Below are 22,676 nucleotides of genomic sequence, written 5' to 3' on the forward strand. Positions count from 1 at the left end.
TCATTTTTTCTCCACTAACTTTTCCAAAGTTCCACGATTTCACATTCGTAAAAGAGATGGAAGGATGAAATTCTGTAAATGTGGCATTTCATGTACTTCTCCATTGAGATACTGAACAGATTCATCATTACCGATTTTAGTCCCACTTTCTCTATACTTGATTCTTCAAGACCCAGCCCATGACTCCTTTAATATAATGTAATGATAATATTCAATGATTTTCCATCACTGTATTCAAAATGTCTCCAATTTTCATTAAAGAAATATAGGCACTTTATATGTGTGTGATTTATTTATTTGGCTAACTTTTAACTGAGTTCAGGCCTTTTTTTTCTTTTTGCTATGTGTTTAATTGCATATTATTTAAAAAAGAATGGAATTGATGATCATTGGTCATTGTTAATCTCACAGGTATTCAATTTTTTTAAATCTAACCATAAAATATGATGATAATTTTGGGTAAACAACGAATACAAAAGCGTGCGAGGAGAAAAGTCAAAGAAGCTACTTATGGCATCATTGATTAAATAATATCCTTCATTATAATAGTATGTTGTTATACAAGCATAAATCACCAGGGTCTTTTTTGATGCATCTTCTTCAATCATGAACGTTATCATTCCCGCCTTTATTATTCAATATTAATATAATATGAGATGGTGATAGGCGATAGTAATTAAGGTTTAAAATTTTACTGAATAAAATAAACCCCAAAATTGAAGAAGATCGCCTTCTGTCTATCCTGGACAATTTATGCAAAATGAGGAAAAAGGGTGATGATATTTTTATTAAACCCAGGGCTTGTGTTTTGCAACCTAAAGTTTGGATGAATTGAACTGAATTCCGATGTTAGAACAAGAAAATATTATTTGGATCAATCTATTATTTCAATATTCTGGTTTATTGTATATTTAACTTAAATGTATGATGGTTTATTTTTTTAGTATTTAGATTATATTTAATTTAAGCCTTCAACTATAGTCATTGTTAAGGTTGATAATTTTGGTAACGATACAAAAGCGTGCAAGGAGAAGAGAAAAAATACTTATGGCATCATTGATTAAATTATATACATCTTCTTCAATCAAGAACGTTATCATTCCCCCGTGTATTATTCAATATTAATATAATATTAGATGTTTATAGTCGATAGAGAACGGAATAAAATGCCTAAAATAATGTCGCCTTCTGTCTGGATTTCTGAAAATGGAGGCCCAGGAATTTGGAAAATACTTACCAGATGAGAAACGGATGAATTGTCGGATTTATTGAAATAAATGTGCCTTTGGTCCCCTGTCTAGAATTACACGCCACTCATTATCCTCATCTCATAATAAGAGTATGGATATTCATCTATAAAATCAAGTTAACGATGAATACATCAAGTCAGACTTTAACTCTGATCTCACAAAAATGATTATTTCATGTAATATATCCTTATCCATTCCTAATCATCCTACGTTAAAAAATTTATGCAGAAATACACGGGTAAACCCATCCCTTCCCGAGGAACCATCATTAAATTAATGGAAGGTGTTGGTAATGATGTCATTTATAGAAATTTTCTTAACTTAAAGACTTGGGTCATTAGGTTTTCCAATATTAGATAGTCAATAAATATTACTTTTTTATCACTTAAGGATTACCTATGGTTGATAAGCTCCAAGAACTGGTGTTCAGAAAACTCATAAAAGGCAAAAACAACTGCTTAAATGGTCACAACAACAGGGGTAGTTGCATTGGGTATAGCATTATAATTAGCAATTGTGTGTATCCTTCATGATATGTTGTTATATAAGCATAAATAACTGATTTTTTTTTGATATTTTTTACGCTCTTATTAAGGAGTAATATCGCCGGACATTAGCTTTTGCTCTAAATCTTTACGCTGTATTTAATTGTAACATTTTTTTATTAGTATATTTATTGTGTAATTTTATGATTTTGACATTTACTTTATTATTAAGAATTATTTAGATATCATCCGTTGAGATATATCTATCATGTGCACAATTGTATATAACAACTTCCACATGAAGAAAAAGGGGTACTATCTTTTTGATTAAACTCCACGTCTGGCTTGTGTTTTGCAACCTAAACTTATGACATATTTAACTGAATTTCGAAGTCCGATCAAGAAAATATTATTTGGATCAATATATTATTTCTATATTCTGTATTTATAATTTATTGTTATTATTAGTTATATGATTCCAATTGTTTAATTTTGTATATTTAACATACATTTATGATGGTATATTTTTTAGTATGTAGATTATATTTAATTAAAGCCTGCTTTTTAATCCTGGAACTTCAAATATATTTCGAAATACTCTACTTTGTCGTTTCATTAGCTATTCTGAGAATAAGGTTAATAATGAATTACGATTTCATGGAGTGGGACGTTTTCAAATCTACTGTAATGGATAAAAATGTCTACGTAGTATATCTTCATTAAACATTTAGCTAATAAATACTTTCGTTATACACTCAAAAATCGAAAAAAAGAAGGCAGTTGATAATCACATCAGTATTTTAAACAATGATACCATAAGTCTTTCTCCCCCCTTCTCCTTGCACGCGTTTTTCTCTACAGGATTATCAACTTTAATCATTGGTCAAAGGACACGGTTGTGTTTACTCCATAGATTATAGGATTTTAGGGGAAAATGTTAGAGCAAAAAATGGCAAGTGAATAAAAAGGCAAAGTGACAAAGAAGATAAGAGTGGCAAATTTATTTTAAACTTATATAATACTAATCACCAATATAATATAAATAATATAATAGAAAAAAATATGACAGTGATTCGTATGGAAGAAGTGCTAACCACTTAATTTTGCATTATCAATTATTATATCATTAGACATGATGGATTATTCATATAGGACAAGACTCATAGATTGACAAACAAGCAGCAGCATAATATCAGGCAAAAAGAGTGATTTCCACTTCATTATAATCCAGGATATGTCAGAATAAGAGGCAACTGGCTGTGGTGAGACAAACCATTGAGAGGATTGGGGGAGGGACTCAAATGTTAGGTCGTTGGAGAGCACGATGAAAACCGTAAAACTCAGTACAGTTGGAGCCATCTGGAATTGTAATAGAACGATCGTCTTTGTCTCTTCAAACACCTTCTTTCTTGTCCAATGAGAACGAAACAGGCTGCATTAAGAAGTTACTCAAAAGACTCGAATCCTCGAAACTTTTTATATCTAGAACTCGAAATTCCTATATCCAGTGGATATCAAACAAAGCGATAAGAACTGCAACAAGTGTCTTATAGGCACTAATGCAATGAAAAAACTAAGTATAGTGATTAGAAAAGGATCAACGGTTGATCCTTTGCTCTTTCTTCTTTATTGTTTATCAGGTAGAACGGGTGTTAACATCTCCATCTTAAAAGAAGAATTATCGTCTATCCATGGTGTAAATTGTTTTTCAAATTCATATAAAATAAAAATTTACGTTTTTAAATATAATTATGATATTTTCCCTGAAATAATAATATTTTAATACTGAAAGTTCTCTTCTTTATAACAGTAATTCATTTTCTCTTCTTATTTTTTTAAAATTTTGCCACTTTTTCCTTGACATTTCTTCCCTTGGCATTTTTTTCCTTTGCTATTTTTCCCTGACATCAGATTATATATATAATATATTGAATCCATTTAATTTGATACCTACACTCCTAGTGAAGCTATCATAAATTTATCTACAAAAGTATAGTATAAAAGTATTAGAGGGGAGAAAGGGTAATATATTTAAGATATTGACTTTGGAAATCAATTTTTTTACGTATATATCTATGTTGTCTAAAGTACTACGAAAAGAAAATTCTTATAGATAATCTAAAGAACAAAAGTTTGAATAACTTTTATTCTGAGGTAGGTAATCTATTCCTGTACTTTGGTTTGTATCTACAACTCTTCTCAAAGGAAGTAATATAATATTTTTATTTATTTATGTAAATAAATAAATACATATAATACCATATACTTGAAACACAATATATACTTGAAAAAGTAGATAATATAATTTAGTAAGGAAAAGGAAGAGGAGAAAAAAAATACTAGGTTGTTTTATAAGTAAAAATAATAAAGTATTAGGTAAATGTGTTTACATCAATACACACCTTCACAAAGACACCCAAAATATAAATTATATTAAATTAAATTTTCGGGGAAATATTGAAATGTATATGAATCATATTGTGTGTGTGAGATAGTCAATTTAGTTTGTATTTGGGATGTATTTAGAGGTGGATTCAATATCCATGTTTTTAAATGATACCCCTGACGTTGTACAGGGAGCGGGGATCAGATTGTCGCCTACTTTAAACCTTGATAACTTGAAGACGACATTATCAAATAAAAAACTGGTTACCAAATAGGAAAGCTATTCTTGTCAGCTGACGATACGTAGTTCAGTTAGCATCACGCCGTCATCATATGAGGAGATAAAGAGCTATAAGTGGAACGAGGAGCTTTCGAAGTCCGCCGTAGTCATGAAATTGGTTAATAATTGAGGTGAAATCTCCAATTCAACGATTGCTTCAACTTTAGGAGTGAATTTACGGACTGTTCAGCGTATCCGTAAGAAGCTAGAGGACACCTGGGATGTTGATGCCACCATAAGGAGGGCACCCAAAGAGAAGGCGCCGACAGGAAGGTCAGGGACACCGACTTTTTCCAAGCCAGGTCTACCTGGATGTTATGGAGAAGGTGGTTCTGCCCTGGATCCAAGGGGTGGCCGGAGACAGGCCCTGGATGTGGCAACAGGACTCAGCACCCTGCCATGGGTCCAAAATCTCCATGCAGTGGTTAACCGAGAACTGTTATGACGTCGTAACCAATAATTTGTGGCCTCCTAACTCTCCCAACCTTATTCCTTTGGACTATTTTGTCTGGGGCTATGTCGAGAGACATACCAACAGACATTCCCATAGTACCAAGGCCAGCCTGATGGACTCCATCAAGGAGGTATTCGGCAACATGGACAATGAGATAGTCAGAAGAGCCTGAAGCCGGTTCAGAGGTCGTACTGAGGCTGTTATTGATGCCAACGGTTATTATATCGAATGAATGGCTACTCTATACTTATATGGTCGTCATAGTTTTGATTTTCAATAAAAAAGTTAAAAAATGTATATTTTGTGTTGTTTTTTGTATAAAAATATTTTGGCGACAATTGGATCCCTGCTCCCTGTATTGTTTTATTTCCATTTTTTTGTTTATTTTATGACAAATTTACTCTGAAAAATTGCCATTTTTTGTTTAAAAAAAAGGCAATATTTGTTCCAATATTCCATGTCCAGCGTATCCCTTGATTTTAGTAAGTATTGTTCAGAGGTAATGAAATCAGTGTGTGAAGCTACCTTTTAACGGCAATAGTTTTATTTTGCTCTTGACACATTAAATGGGATATATGCCAGTCTTTATTTATCTTGATAATGTATTGTCTTAGATTTTCTCTTATATTTAGCAATTTTTTTAAATCGAGGTTTTGTGAATTTAATCTACTACTTTCCTTAACCTATTACAAGTGATAGGTTAATTAATTTTCCAAAACATATACTATTTTACTGCAGAGTTAATCTGAATAAGGTATTAATAATCCCATAAAAAAGTAAAAAATCTTAAGAATATGACAGAATATTATGTAGTCTTTCTTCACTGGTTTTGCTCCAATTCAGGTAAGAACTAAAAAAACAAAAACATTGATAAATGATCAAAACATTATGTCTTTGAGACGGTTAAATGTTTCCAAATAAAAATGCCGTTGAAAGAGCTAGAGTTATTACTCCTCCAAGTTTATTTGGAATGGATCGGAAAAAAGCATGGACAAACAAAAAGTATCAGTCTAACTGAATATGGGAAGGGTCACTAAAGGGTTGGTTGGAATAAATTTTCATAAGACAACGCAAAAACAAAAATTTTATTCCTGTCCTTTTGGAAACGGAGCATAAGTATATTAGAACCTATTACATTGTTTATTTATCGAAAAGAATACATTATGAAATATCCATGATGTATCATTTTAGACGAGATAATCGACGTCTGACAAGAAGGGTAATTTTGTTTTAGCGAGGTAACACCGTAAATAATGTAAAATAATATAAATATGTGTAAATAATTAACACGAGTCCAACTCCTAATAAAACATAATAACCCGATAGTGGACGACACCGTGACAAACATTTTCATTTGGAAAGGGAGTGTTGTTAAGGTTTGAAAATTAAAATATGCAAATTTCTTAAAAATGATTTGTCTATATACGTTTTACATGTACAGTACAATTGCGATAGATGTGGTTACCTAACTTAAGACCTCAAAACTCAGAGTTGGATTGAGTTATAATTTTGTGTTTTAATTTTACGCTGCATCTAGATGAAAAAATACTGTTGAAGCTAAGCAATGGCTTGAAAAGTGTTATTGGGACTCCAGTCCATAAAATGAACAATAAAATTATAATTTAATAATAATTTTAAAAAAATAAACAATTTTGTAGGGAAAAAAAGTGTTTTCTTTGTTAAGCCCGGGAATTTTCAGTGTATATGTCAATTTGTCTATCAATCTTGATGAGCACTACGACAAAAAGGTGAGAAAACACTAGTCTGTGGTCTACATTCAAAAGTACATTAATAATTTAAACCTATGTAATTGAGTCTCGATTTTCATACAATCAGAATATAAACATTATCTTTTGAGGTCATGTGTTATCCATCAGTGTGTGCGACTTGCCAGATTCAGGTTTCACACCTGAAATTTTAGTTAGACTCGGGTCCCGATCTTGAATTTGAAATTGGACTCAGGACACGGTCTTGAAGTTTCAGTTTGACTCGGACTCGCCCTGCAATTTCAACGAGTACACTACCTTTCTGAGATTCTCTTCGTAGGAGTACCTATAATTGCCATGATTTGAGTTCCAATCAGGTATGTTGACACAAAACTTCCCATATTATAAATGAGGGAACGTTAAAATGCCATTTGCAGTCTTTCGTGCTTTTAAGGTAATAAGGCCAACCTTTCCGAGATTATCTTCGTAGGAGTACCTATAATTGCCATGATGTGAGTTCCAATCAGATATGTTGACACAAAGCTTCCCATAATATAAATGAGGGAACGTTAAAATGTCTTTTGCAGTCCTTCGTGCTTTTAGGTTCATAAGGCCAACCTTTCTAAGAAAAAAATAACAAGAAAAATGGGCAAAACTCATTTGGTCATTTCCCAATTCGTCCCAGCTATGCAACTACAGCTTAACAAGAGATCATTCAAATTCAACAAATCAACGTTCAAAACTTCATGACGAGAAATAAGAAGTAGAAAAATCGACAGCTGCCAACAAAATATAGAGCAATTAACAGAAAATTGCAGGGCCAACACAAGAGATTTATTAAGTAACTCTCTTTCTTGCATAATTTTTTTAAACGTAGGATGATTAGCAATGGATAAGGGTATATTACATGCAATAAGCATCTTTGTGTGATCAGAGTTAAAGTCTGACTTGATGTATTTATCGTTAACTTGATTTTTTAGATGAATATCCATACTTTTGATATGGGATGCCCATAATGAGTGGCGTTTAATTCTAGACGGGAGACTAAATGCCCATTTATATGAACAAATACGACAAGCCATCTGTTTCTCGTCTGGTAAGTATTTCCAAATTCCTGGGCCTCCATTTCTAGAAATCCAGACAGAAACTTATGTAAAAAGATATAAACTTTTACTTTACTTCATAAATGAATACAATCTAACATTTTATTAATATATTTTGGTCAATTAAAGGCTTTATATTTAAATTTCTGGGATGAGTCGAAATATCCAATAATGAAATACGGCATTTGAAATATAATATATCTTCTTATTTTTCATCTTTTCACAGGGAGTTTGTTTTTGTGATCTTTAAGTGTAATTAACGTTGCCTTTATGGATTAATCATAACATTTTATTATTAGTAATAGAAGATTATTTTTTTATTATTCAAACTCAATCATTCTAGCTTTCTTTAGTGTTGATAGACCACGTATGTATATTTTAGAACTAAAATATCATTAGCATCAATACAAAATGAATGAAACATACAATACTATTCCGTACTTTGGGGTAAATACAAGACGATAATTGGTGTTGTGTATCCTATACATTTTTTAGCGTGCGTGTTTTCTTATTGTTGGCAATCTGAAGAGTGTTTTATTTTAATTTTATAAAGCTGTCATCATTATTGTGTCAAGAAAATGTCAGTAAAAATTGTAACAACGAGTGTGTGTGCCCATGAATGACAGTAAAGCTGAGAATTTGTTGGGTAGTTATAAGTAGTGATGAAAATCGTTTGCATTTTGGCATGATAAGAAAAAAAACTTATCGAAAATCATCAAAGTAACTCTGACAATTAATAAGAATGATTTTTGGAGGACATAGGCTTAGCTGTCAGGACGTTTCATTAGATCAGCAACAATCAGCTATGACGAGGAAGAGGGGGAGAAGGAAATAAAGAAGGACATTGACAATAATTACCCTAATGTCGATCCTCAATTCTACTCTGAGTCAAACAAGGACTTGGAATTAAACTATGCAAGAATTCTTTAATGTCATTACTCTCCGTCTTTTATGAGCACACGCGAATATTGTTTCAGGTATTGAGTATAATTGAATGTAGTTGGAAAACAAGTTAAATAATAAAGTCAATAACTAAGGAAAAATATTTTTTTATATTGTATGTCAAAGATGCACCACGCTCTGGAAGGTCAATTGCCAAAATGTAGATAAATAATGGAAATCGTCGAGTCCAATACATCATGTATGCACTGTTTCTATTGCAAAAGAGTTAAACATATAAACACTTTTTATTGCATTATTATTATATATTCAGACTAGTAGAATGATATATATTTGGTCATCTTACAAGTTCCTTCTTGAAAAGGAACACATCTGTATACAAAATCATTAAGAAATATTATTTAAAAAAAGGTCATGATAGAGTTAGAGTGTATTTTTGTAGTCATCAATGATATTTTTTATAAGAAAACGTCAAAAAAAAATACTATTCAAGAATATTTCGACAAAATTGGAACGCCCTCCATAAAAGTTATATCGTCCTAAGGCCATGCTCATAGTTGTTAAGTTTTCAGTTTTTGATTATCATTGTTGGGTTTCGATATGGACATCTCTAACAGTCCGATACCATTATAATTTTAACTAATTTGTTCCAAATTTGGGTTTAAAATCCAAATAAGTGTTTTTTTAGAAAAAAAATTTGGGCAAAAAAATGATGCAGACGGTCCACGGTTTGTCTTTCAGTCTAAATAAATGTTGATCCACATTTGAATTTCAGTCCTCAGGTTTAAAAAAAATGTAGCATATTTTTGACCCAAACAAATATATATGGGATCTAGTTTATGAGTTATCACCAGACTAGTAGATATTCTAGTCTAGTGATAATAAAGAAATAGCAATATTGGACCGGGTAGTCCATTGAAATCTGAACACTAATTAAATTAAATAATTGATCAAGGTTGAGTGATTGAAATTAATTCATTTTTCAATATATTAAAGCATACACAATTAGTCACAAAACAACACAAACCTGTGCTCTTTAGCTTACGTACAAGTTGACAAAAATAACACTTGGACTTGAAGAACGAATTTTCATTCGTGAGCTCCAAGCAGTTGGGCGTCTCAAGGTCTACCGTCTACTCCGTCAGCAAACCCGTAACGATGGAAAAGACTAAAGGCTTGTTCAAAACAGCCAAATTGGAGCCAAAGGAGTGAAAGATATCAGCCTTTGCCGATCCTCTCAAGTTCATGAAGGCCAATGCAAGAGATCTTGAGTTTCACACCAGAGAGCGATCAATTAAATGCATGGAAAGAGCCTTATGAGGGCGGAGAGACCACTTTTGACACCAACAATGAAATAAATCTATCTACTTCGTTGCAAAACTATTTTAATGAGTTCATTTGAACTATTTTCGGATACTTTTGACCCTTCTACAGCCCTGATGGCAACCTGTTCGACTACACTTTTTGGATGTGTGTCGAGAGGAAGGCCTGCAATGTCTGTCATCCAAACACTAAGACTCTCAAAGCTACTGTCAGCCAGCACCCATTGTTGCCGCTAAAAGCAGCTACATTTATGATTAAGATAGCTCAGACACACAACTATTTATAGTATTAATTTTATTGAAATTCTATTGTTATCTTGTTGTAGTATAAAATTCAAAGTGTTCAGATTTTAATGCACCACTCGGTAATTCTATCTTTAAATCTTATTGACTCAATTTCCTTCATTCGTGTCCCGAAAAGAATTATGTTTTGCATTTCGCACGAAACTCCTTCAGGACATTTAACCTCTGAATTGCCACATCAGCCTTCCACAGAAATTCCTCAGAATTGGCCTTTAGTCCCGATGTCTAACTCTCCAATGTTTGTGAGTTAAGATCTGAAAACGTGATTCGTCCAAAATTCAGCGTCCTAGTTGCCACACTTCTGACCCACAATATCAGGGATTTGCCTCAGGAGGCTTGTGCAGGTTGTACAAAATGTTCAAGACATAGGCAATGAAACTTTGTGGCCTTTACCTCATGAAAGAGTGAGGATAACACTTGAACTCATTAAAGACTATCTATATCTGCAACAAAGATTCTGACTACATTGATCAGGCTTCTGGAACATCATTTGTATGCATCATAAATATATCTAACTAAACCCCAGTCTCTTTTCTCAAGATATATTTACGAAAAAATGATTCACAACAAAGGCAAATGTCCATCTCCAAGTTATGAAATTTAAATCTATACGTAAAGATTTAATCAAAGAGCATATATTGTCAGACATGTGTGCAGGATTTTGTTTGGGGCTAAGAAAATTATTATGTATGTAAATATTCATTGAGAAAATTATGCATTAATTTGTTATTTAAAAAAATAAACACGGAACAAAAATGTTCATCATGAATAATATCTGTGAAATTAATTTTCTTAATGAATGATTACGCCAAAAAAATGCATGATGGATTCAAGGACAATTAAAAGAAAAAAATATATAAAATAAATGAAGGACTCATCTTTACCCAAAATTAATGTTGTTTGATTCATTGATAAAGTATTTTTTGTTTGTAGACTTTAATCTTATTATCCGTAAGAGATGCACATTCTAATCCAATTTTTCTAAAAATTACAAGTCTAAAAGTGACTTAAAAATAAATACATTAAACTCTCCCTTAAAATATACTTTTTCAAAATTTTGAAAATGTTGTGATTTATAATGTAAATCTTATTATTTGCTTTAATATATTGCAATTTAATCATTTAATATAATAAAAAGTCTATTTATTTATTTATCAAAAAATATTATTTGTCTAATTCAAAAAAATTCTAACTCAAATGCAATATTTTTAACGGTTGCAACCAGGGAGGTGGAGTCAAAAGGCATTGCAAAGATTGATGACAAACTTGTAAGACAAGTTATCCCATGTATTCACTATAGCGACCTTCAATTAGTCCACATTTCGGTGTAGAGTTTGGTTGGTTTCGCTATCCAAAGTGATCCGCACTGCAAAATCCAGTTGGTTCAAATATGGCGAGGGAAGGGGCAACATCATCTTGCTTTTTTTTCTACATCTTGAGCCTCCTAACCTTCATGACCTATGTCGGAAGGTGGGTTGAGGGTCCTCATGTATAAGGACAATCCCAAATCTCCCTTCACGGAAAAGTCGTTGACCGACAATTAATCGATTTGGTGGGGCTCTCCTTGATCTTCTTCTCCATGCTGGACAGGAATTCCGGATCCCTCTTTAAATTGTGCCCTCCACTTCCTCTATTCCTGGAGAGTACTTCTTCATCTTAGCTACCATGAAAACCAAGCTCCTTAGAGTACTTCACTATTTCCATGATCCTTGTGACCTCATCTTAAGCATAAAGGAGATATGAAATGTGCTGCCTAGTGAGTTTTTTTCTCACTCATATTGAAGAAATTACGAAATTTTTAGCAGAGCTTGTTGATGCACAAAAGATAGCTGAACCAGAATGTCTTAAAATAATCACTAAACCTTCCTATATTAATAAGAAAATTATCATTGATTAACAGTCCACGTTCCTATCCAAGCCTGCATGTTCACGAACTTATGAATTAACAAGCGATATATTTAATTCATATAACTTTTGATCCATTTCGTTTGCTGTTTATTAGAGCGTTTGAAATTTTTTAAAGTTGATCAAATTCAAAATTATTATCGATCATGAGACCTTCCATCCGGTCAAAGTTCCAGCGTTCCGGAAGTACTTCAAAATAAGATTAAATTCAAAAAAGAAAAATCTTATTATTATTAAGGCATAAGAAAAGAAAAGCTTATTTTATTATTATTTTGAACTTGTTAGCAATTTTTTTGACTTTATTATGTGTCGGTTTTGTAAGTAAAAACTCATGAAGTAACTATTGTCAGCATACAAATATAAATAAATAATTATGGGCTTTTTATTTATTCAGCTATTTATATAGTTAATTTTTTTCATGAACACGATATAAATGTCCTAAACATATATAGTTTTTAAATCTTTGAATAATCAGTGAATTAATTAATGAACTCAGACTTTTGAAAGTTTTTATTCAATTTTGATCTTGAGGAATTTGTAACAATTAAATTTTTCTGTCTTTTCTCTTGAACATATGTTTTCTGGGATTCGTTTATTTTTGATGTTGTTTATTTGTTTACTTCAAATGAATGAACTGACTTTGAAAAAAATATTCGAATACTATGAAATGAAAGAAAAAGGTGCAAAATCTTATACAGCTTTAACAAGATTGAAACACTTTGTATATTCATTGCCATGTGTATATTGTTTCTTGAAAAAATTTTATTATATAAATAGCTGAATATAGAAAATCCATTATTATTTAATTATATTTCTATGCCGTCAATAGCTACTTCATGAGTTTTTACTTACAATAATGACTAAAAATAAAGTCAAAAAAAATTACTTACAAATTCAAAAAAATTATAAAATGATTTTTTTTTCTTATGCGTTAACTATAATAAGAAAATTTTCTTTTTTTAATTTGACCTCATTATAAAATACTTCGGGAACGCTGGAAATTTGACCGGATGGAGGGTAACGCTTTTTGATGGCACAGAAAAGTAATTTAGGAAGTCATTACCAACAACTAAACACATCTTATGATCCATGATATTTTTGAATTTGGTCATGTTTAAAAAATAGCGAACACTCTACTGTTCATAATATTAAATACTTTTTTTATACATGACACAATTATTTACTTAACATATTTAATAGCGTATGGATATAAATTAAATCTATATTTATAGTCTCTCCACTCATAAAACTCAATAGTACATAGCACAATATGTTTAAATTTATCTCATTTTTAGTTAAAATAAACCTTCAAAAGACAGGTGTCAAATTTTCATGACAATCTGTTGTTTAGTTTGTGAATTATTGTTCTAAGTTTGACGCTACTTTTGTTATTTCCAAAACAATGGATAAAAAAATTGTATTTTTCTCTTAATTGGAAAAAATGCATTCAATGGCTGGAAAAGTGCTATGGGGACTCAATTCCATAAGAAATAACAGTTAAACGTTCGTCTACTGACTTCAAACGTAGTCGTAGATAAACCAATTATGCAGAATGAACTGGATGTCCAAATGAGGCAGTTACAACAGAAAACATCCAAAAATCCACAAAATCTTTTTAAATGATCGGACAGTGACTTTGTGTGAGTTAGCTGACATTATAAAAATATCAAAAGAACGTGTTGTTTTTTATATTGCATTAGCATTTTTCCATGAGAAAGCTCTGTTCAATGTGTTCCCGTTTGCTTGCTGCTGAGCAAAAAAGTGCTTATGATTCTGAGCAGTTTTTGGCCATTTTTGAACGTAACGAACTGGAATTCTTGCTTTGATATGTGACAATGTGTGAAACATGGCTCCATTACAACACTCCGGAATCCCAAAGATCATCCTCTGAGTGGAGAACCTCGTACAAAGTGCCCGGCTTCTTTATTTTGGGATGCACAGTGTACATGGCATAATATTCATAGACTACTTTGAGAAGGGAACCACTATCAACTATTAATATTATATAGCATTGTTTGTGCGTTTTGAAGGATGAAATCAGGGAAAAACGGCCTAAATAAAAAGGAAGATGAAAGTGCTGTTTTACCATGATGACGCACCGTGCCATAAGTCAATCACAACTTCAAATGGCTATTGCATATACTTTACTTTCCTTTTTGTCTACCAGAAACTAATGGCTCTTCTTAGACCTAAAGAAAATGTTTGTCGATAAGAAATTTGGCTCCAATGAAGAGGGTATCGCTAAAACTGAGGATAAATTTGGAAGCAAAAGATAAAGAATTTTATAAAAGTGTTATTGAAATGTTAGAATGGTGCTGGAATGAATGTGTTGCTCTTTCTGGAGTTTATATTAATGAATAAAACCAATTTTTAGGGGGGAAAAAAGTGTTTTCTTTGTTAAGCTCGGGACTTTTTAGCTCGTGTAAAATATACATATTAGTATAAAACTGTGTGTTGGTGTCTGAGTTGTACCTTTTATAGACTCACGAATTGCAACATTTGACAGATCAAATTCAAATGCAATTTGTTTAAGAATACCCAATTATATAATTTCTGAATATATTCCAAGAATAGCCAGTTTATGTTGTTTACATTATTCATATTACAGGGGATACTTGAGACAAAACCAAAATACTCCTACAACTGTCCCCAGTCTTCCCTACATAGCTAGAAATTACCTTGAAGGATTGCCAATAAAAGACACTTTAATCAAATGAATAAATGATATATTTCATCAATTGATTATGAAAAAAAAACCCTGCTTCTCCTAATAAAGTCTCATTACAAAATGCTAATTCTTTATAAATATTTCCAACTTATACAAAATTAGTATTATAAGCAATTCAATTGTTTTAATTATAATATTTTCTTTCTTAAGTGGCGACGGAGAATCATAAATCTCTGGCATCTCCTTTAAATCCTTTTCTTTACTCTTTCTTTTTTGCATTGGTCGCACACAACACATGTATACACATATACATATTTTATGCAAATGAGCTGCGGTTTCGTATAAAGAAGGTCTCTCACCAGACCTCATTTAATATTCAGTTACTCTCTTGATGATGCACGACGTTGGGTCAAAGGGTTTCTAAGGTGATAATTGACTGTGGGTGCTCAATTTACACTTCAACACATAAATAATTATGTAAACGATAAAATTGATTGAATATATTATGGTAAAATTGAATTGAAAAAGCTTTGAAGATATTTGGAGTGGAAGATATATAATGTTTAACTCGGCGTTGCTCTTGGCCTTATCTAGCCATGGAGATTATATTTATATAAAAGTAATTCCTACTTAAATTAAAGTTCATAAATAAAAAGGTGACCAAGGTCATCCAAATTTGCAATTTTTGGTTTATCTAACTAAACAATATGAGTAGTTACAAATTTCGGTATGTATGAGTTTAATAGTTTTGCTCTGATACGCTAAAGAACTGACAGCTTTTGGCGGAAAGCTACAATTCATGTCACTACACTTTTGGAATTTTTTGAAGATAAAATGCCCATATTTAAAACTTTATAAAAATATTGTTAATAGAAATTTTGAATAGATAAATTCGTTAATTCTTACAAAAGCAGTAATGTTTATCTGATAGAGGTTATCAAAACAACAAAAACACATTATTTTCTAACAAAGTGTAAAATTTCAGAACTTTGAAGCCGTTGAGCTACCTCTAAATATTTTTGCAAAAAGTTTAAATTTAGCCTATTATACATTAAGACAAAAAACCATTTTGAGACCCTAAAGACTTCATATTCCGAACATTAAAAAAATAAGGTACACCCTACTGTGTATTCTGCAAATTAAACCAAATTGCTCTACGCCATTATTGCTCTATTAGAAGAATTGGGTACAGCGTCCAAATTTTCTTTTCAAAATGAGGATTTCAATAGTTCTGGTGTCTTCATTTAGAAAATGCTCTCCAACCTAAAATATTTAAAGGAGTATAGTGAGTGTAAAAATACTTTTAAGAATTTTTTGCTCACGTCTGCTGAGAAATAGTTCATACATATATTAGAAATAATATGGAAATCTTAAAGTGGTAGCAAAATTTTATAGAGACAAGGGAGGGGGATGCCCTATAAGCTGAATATTAGAAACGACAGACAATTTTTTCGGGAATTGTTCGACATTAAAGTTATAAATACATTTTGTCCCTTTTTCGGAATATTTTATTAAATTAATCCGCCAAGCCATGTGGATCAAGAGGACCTTTAAACTTAGTTTGTTTACAACACCATAATTTACAATTGTTAAAAGATGGAACAAAGTTTTGTCTCATATAGATGGGCAGTGCTTGGAGTATAAACAAATTAGTAAGATACATTATATAAAACTCAAGACTGTACAAACTTTATTTTATAATAAAATCATATATCTTACTCTGCTTTGGGGTGAATCCATGTGTACAAAAAGTTACCTGTATCTGTAATTCGTACAAATATAACTTGGTTTTTTTCTCAGAAAAATAATTATTCACGAGACTCTTTTTGTTATGGCTCAATTACTCCGAGTTGGTTATACATATAGACACGTCAAGTTTTAACACAACAAGAATTTATCCACAGGCGTGTGCGTCTAAAACTGAACAATCCTTTAAATCTTAGGTGTTTTCCCTTGTCTACAGGCTTAAGGGCTTGACGAGGGGCTCTCTTGTAGACCTTAACGCCAAGATCCTTCATAACTAGCCTGGTCCATGGTCCTTCTGCTGACGTTGAACTCCCTGGAGAGGGCGCTGACGGTGACTTTGCCTCTCTAGTCATCGACGTACTTTTTTACGGCGGCAACCATTTCGTCCGACCTTCGAGACCTTGACTTAGATTTTGTGGTCGCCTCAGGGGTCCCTTTGGATACCACGCTGTAAACGGTGGTGTTGCTGCAGTTCAAAATCTTAGCAATTTCAGTGGGAGTTTTTCCCCGCGCGGAAAGTTCCAAAATTGCGATTCGACGTCTCTCCATATAATCGGCTGTTATTTCACTGTTGCTATTTAGATTTTGCTGGAGTTTTGTTTATAACTAGTCAAGACCCTTACCTCGAAGTATAAACCAGTTTCAACTCAATAAAACCACGGATATGTGCATGGCATAAAATTTATAGGAGTGTTCAGTTTTAGACGCACACGCCTGTATCTGCTATTGTTTGAATATATTTGGAGGTTACACTTTAAAAGCTCAATATTCAATTTTTTTTCATTTCCACAGAAGCACTCACATCAACTAGATCAAACCACTGTTACATAACAACTATCCGTCCAAAATGGCTGAAACTTTGCTGAGTAACTGTCAAAAGGTGCTAGATAGACTGACTAGCTTTTATTGATAAGTTGAGGTCGGAAACTTTTCAAACCACCCTCGTAAATACACTTAGATGTATTTATGAAGGTTTCTCATTACTCGAAAAGTTATCCTTTAGCAAGATCCCGGGAAATCAATATAACAAATTAACAGCACCTGCTCCCTGAATAACTCCGTCAACAAGGGATGGGCCTCCATTAGCGCCGAGTACATTCAGGGAGTCTGCAGCAGCTTCCGCCACCACCTGGACCTCACTATCCATTCGGAAGGGAGATACTTTGATTAAAACATGTTTCTTTTGGGTTTTAATTATTGATTAATATGATATAAACTTGTTCCCGCATTCACCCTGGATCCTGCCATGGACTTCAATACTTTTTTGTGTAAAAATGGGTAAACAAGTACGGTTGGCCTAGCCTTATTACGTTCTTTTTTATTAAAGTCATTTAATGACATTTTTTTACAAAGTGATATTTCTTTCTTTTTGTAAAATGGCCTATTTAAAAAAAAAGGTCAATATTTCATCGGCCTTGGAAAAATGAACATTCTATTTTTCCCAGCTCAAATGTGAAGCAGCTTTATTTTAAGGGAAGACCTTCCTTTATTTTCCAGTCATTCTTTAAATAATAGTAGTCACCGTATATTTGTTTTTATTTTAAATGTTATGAAACTACTACTCAGTTTTTTAAAGAATTTTTTAGCTATTTTGTGGTTGTTTTTTTTTTAAATTTATTGTCATTTTTTTTAGAGGGAACATCTTGCCGAGAATGAATTGATAGTTAACATTATATACAGTAAGATGTTTCACTTTTGCTTGCATAATTAATTTTTAACTAAATTGTTTATTAATATATATATTTAATGTAAATTCTCTAACTGAATAAAGTTAGTTGAAAGACAAGTATTTAGAGTTTTTTTATCTGTATATATAAAAGAGAGATTCTGTGTGTGTGTATAGATGTCCTTAATACGTTCCCACACCATTGAATCTAAGAGGCTGACATTTTCCATGATTCCCTCTTTTGAGCTTGGACAGGCAAAGAAGGGGGTGTGGATTTTTTTTTTTTTTTTTTTTTTTTTTTGGATGGTGGGGGGTGTAATTTAAGGGGCTTATATACTATACCAAAAACTCAAAAACCGTTTTTTGCAACTCAAAGAGACTAGATAGGGGTTTAAGTTATTTATCAAAAAGAGACTGACGTTTCAAAAAACAACTATACGAATAACTACGTTTTCTAAATTTATTCAAAATAAAAAAAGTTATGGGCAAAAAAAAAAAAGAAATCTGTGATTATTGCAATTGTGTATATTTCAGGGGGAAAAAAATGAACTTTTACTGGAATATGGGATTATTAAAGCGAATAAAATTTTCAGAAAATTGTCTAAAGATTGGTTTGCGTATAAATTTTCCAAATAAAAATTGATGTTTAACTGAAATATCTGTCATTTTCTGAATAATTTTTCATTTTTTACTATTTTTCTTCGATTTTTTCGTCAAAATTCAATTTTAAGTTCTTTAGGAAATAATGCCAGAAGACGATGCTTTTTGCACAAAAAAAAACAAATACCGACGCAATATTTCATAAGATATATTTCAATTTCCGGAACATTTTATTACACAATTTTTACAATATTTGCAAAAATGAAGCAATTATTTTTTGACAACATTACTTAACCGGATTGATATAATGTGAAGAATCCAAGAGAATTAGAATTATGAATTTCTTTTTCGACAACAACGAAACATTTATATTATAATTATTATTATATAGAAGTATTTTTTGAATATTTTTTTCATTTTCTCAATTAATTTGACCATTTACAATGTGACTTCCGTCTTCCTCCTTAGCCCGAGAATCGCCGGTTAATGCTTAGAAAGTATTTATATATTATGAAGTGATATGTCTTTACTTTACCTAGATTGGTTATAATTTTTGTCATTGTGATCAAAAATGAGGAATTTATTTGACTTCCAGAGAAAGGGTCCATTTTTGTACTTAGACGACATTTTTTCCGATTCTGAAAAGATAGAGAAGTAATAAAAACAATTTTTAGAATAAAAAAATATGTTTCTAAACTTAGATTTTTCTTTGCAAAAGGACATCCTTACCAATTTGTATACTATTATCTAAAGTGTTCCTTGAATCCAACTAGTAAATGCCTCCTTCGAAAGAGAAAATCTTCACATACATAGCCATTAGACATAATCAAATCCAAAAATGCAGGATTCCGTCATGCTCTTCGTATTCTTTGTGACTCTGATATGGAATGCATTTTGATATACCTATAAGAACTGTAGGAAGGTAAATATTTTATACATTTGAAGTTGTTGCGTCTTCAAAAGAACTTATGCATGCAATATGCACTAATATCAAAGAATCAAATTGGTTTAACTTAGACGATGATCCCATCGTATATATTATGTGTACATTCAATGGTCATAAATCATATGAGGCCTACCATAAATAGGGATTATTGAATAAGAACTAAGATGTAGCGTGCTTATAAAGATAAGCATATATGTATTGCTATTTATCCATGACGTCTTTGGAGGAAGTGATAAGATCAGACTGTCTTATTCCTAGGAATGACCCTTTTGTGTTGAGTTACCTATGCATTTTAACGATAAATAATAATTAACTAATAGATAGTACAGTAAAACTTTGGAACTTCAGCACTCGTTATATTCGAAGTCTTTGTTTTCTTTTGTGTATAGTGATGGGACAATTTAAAAAAATCCTAATACAAAAATTTTAGTCAATTCTGATTCCATTTTTATGTACAATTCCCATTCCAATTTCTTATTATATTATATTATACTAAAAGATGTAAAATTTAATTAAAAACCTGTCGTTTTTGTCTATTATTGGTAATGAATTGATATGGTAGTTAGTTATTTTTAGATGATTACGCAAAAACCTTAAATATGCTAGTTTTTCCGAAATAGATCCGATCCTGTTCATTCGATTTGGACATATTGAACTGGATAACACCAAGCTTGATAGTACCAATATCCGATCTCTAGTATTATCATTAGTGAAGTTATTTGCGTTCAAAGTGCAAAAATGAGTTAAAAAATAATAATTTTGTATATTTTAAATTGAAGCAATTATATGATTTTCATAAATCAGGCTAATAATAACTCAGGAGCAAAATTCCAATAAGTTTTTTTCATAAAAGATAATGCCAAAATATTTTAGGCAATATTTATTTGCGACAGCAAACGCATGTTTTTCACTATTTTAACGCATGATAGCGTCTGACTCCATTTAAAAGATAAATAATCTCACCTCTAGAATGAAACCACGCCCATAATGCTACTACTTCACCGCCTGATTGCCACACATGATTAAAAAGGAAGTTATGTTGCTGCATCCTGTATATCCCTACCTTTCCTCCAGACCGAAAAAAAGGCTCAAAATACTATTATCCAATGGAACAACTTTAAAGTAATTATTCAATAATTGTTGGAATTGTTTGCAGCCTTACAAAAACTAATTTCAATATGACAAATCAAGGTTCAGAGCACAAATAAGTGGAAAAGAAGTAGAAAAATCGACAGCACACAATAAAATACATTGTATATCATTTTTATTCTTGAGGTAACGCTGTGATTCAATTGTTAGTGTATATAAGCACCAGTGTTTTTGTACTTCAACACAAAAAACATCTTGAATAAATATCAAAAAATGAGAAATATCCAATTTATTTTTTTTAAACTTTATTAATGCAAACAGTCTAATATTTTATAAAAATATATTTCAGTCCATCATTGGCTTTACATTCAAATTTCTGAAAAAATGTTGACTATAGCTTAGGCCATTATTTTTATTAATGAGACTTTATTTAGTACTCATATGGCCATTTTTAAATATATTCTACTATGAAATATGCTGTACTCAATTTTTGTACATTATGCAATCTTCATTACTTCCACCAACAAACTTTTTGCACTATTTGTTTGTCCGTCTGTTGTCACCAAAATTACAGCAAAAGTAACAAATCGATTTTGATCTTACTTGGTACGAAGATTTTATATGGTCACGGTAAGAGGACATTAAATTTTGAGAGGTTGAGGTAGCACAAAACGTTAAAATACAAAAATACCATAACTTTGAAAAAATATTTAGGTACAAAGCTCCAATGGGTGTCCCTGTGTAGCTTTAATAAAGATGCTTCATATAGAAAACAAATTCCATTTTATTAAAAATGACCAAAGATGGAGTTTTGCACACAAGCGAGTGCCCATTTTAGTTTACAATATTTTATCTTGTTTTTTTGGATTACAACTTACAACAGCATATTAACTAATTATATTTGAATAATCAAAATGTTTTTTTAGATAAGAACCATCCATATGAAGAGATAATTAATTTTATGGAAGTGTACTATAGATATATAACGACATCTGTAGGTTTAATCTAAAGAGACTATTTACTTTTTGAAGGAAGTTCATACCGATTGAATGATAAATTTAATTAATCTTCTTAATGGAAATCCCTTTTATTGACTTGTCTAGACGGAATGTCAACTTAAACAGTGATTATTTCTTTTATTTATATCGATAAATTGAAGTTTCTATTAAAAGGGTCTTAATGATATTGGATGTATATACGACATTGACATACATTCTTTAAGATTTTATTACCTATTATCTCAATTCGATACAAACTTACACCTAGGATCTCTGTAAGATTTAGAATCAATCTTTTCCGAGTTCATAAAATAGCTCAAATTAAGACTTGAGTATTAAAATTTGTTCCTCTATTGCATAACGCAATCTTTCATACGAAAATAAACAGAAAAAAATCCCAAAATTATTTAGTAGTTAGCCAATTGAATGCTTATTCTTCCTAAATATGGACCTATTATTCAATATTGGTAGATAAGTGTTCAAAGCTTAACGAGAGCTAACTTTAATTCAACCACCAAAAAGCAGAGCACTGATTAGGGAAAATGAATCAGAAAATTCGACAGCTGATAATGAAATCCAAGTATGAAGTATATTTAGGACTGGTTTTAAGGGTAGAGGGTAAGTCATAGGGAGAACTTGCCCAAGTCCTTCTCTCAAATAAGAGTCTGCAGAGAAAATGTATAAAAATTGAAATATAGACAATAAAAATATAATAATAAGATCAACTTGAATTAAATAATTTTTTAAAGCTGTCATTCAATAGGCCGCTGGAGACTTTCAATTTTTTTTTTTTTTTTTTAATTATTATTGTTGTTTTTTAAAAAGATTCGGAATTAAGTTATAAAGTAAAGAACAGGGTCTACATCACAA

At 31.4% G+C, this 22,676-nt stretch overlaps 1 long non-coding RNA gene across 1 annotated transcript; it reads right to left on the bottom strand.

The window, feature by feature from the left end:
* Positions 1-18,970: 18,970 nt before the first annotated feature.
* LOC139905613 (uncharacterized) lies at positions 18,971-19,677 on the bottom strand. The gene is made up of 2 exons (XR_011780516.1): positions 19,503-19,677; positions 18,971-19,411 (listed from the first exon to the last, which is right to left on the bottom strand). It is a non-coding gene; the product is annotated as an uncharacterized lncRNA (long non-coding RNA).
* Between the last annotated feature and the right edge of the window lie 2,999 nt (positions 19,678-22,676).

The sequence above is a fragment of the Lepeophtheirus salmonis genome, chromosome 6 (assembly GCF_016086655.4).
Source record: "Lepeophtheirus salmonis chromosome 6, UVic_Lsal_1.4, whole genome shotgun sequence".
Taxonomy (NCBI): domain Eukaryota; kingdom Metazoa; phylum Arthropoda; class Copepoda; order Siphonostomatoida; family Caligidae; genus Lepeophtheirus; species Lepeophtheirus salmonis.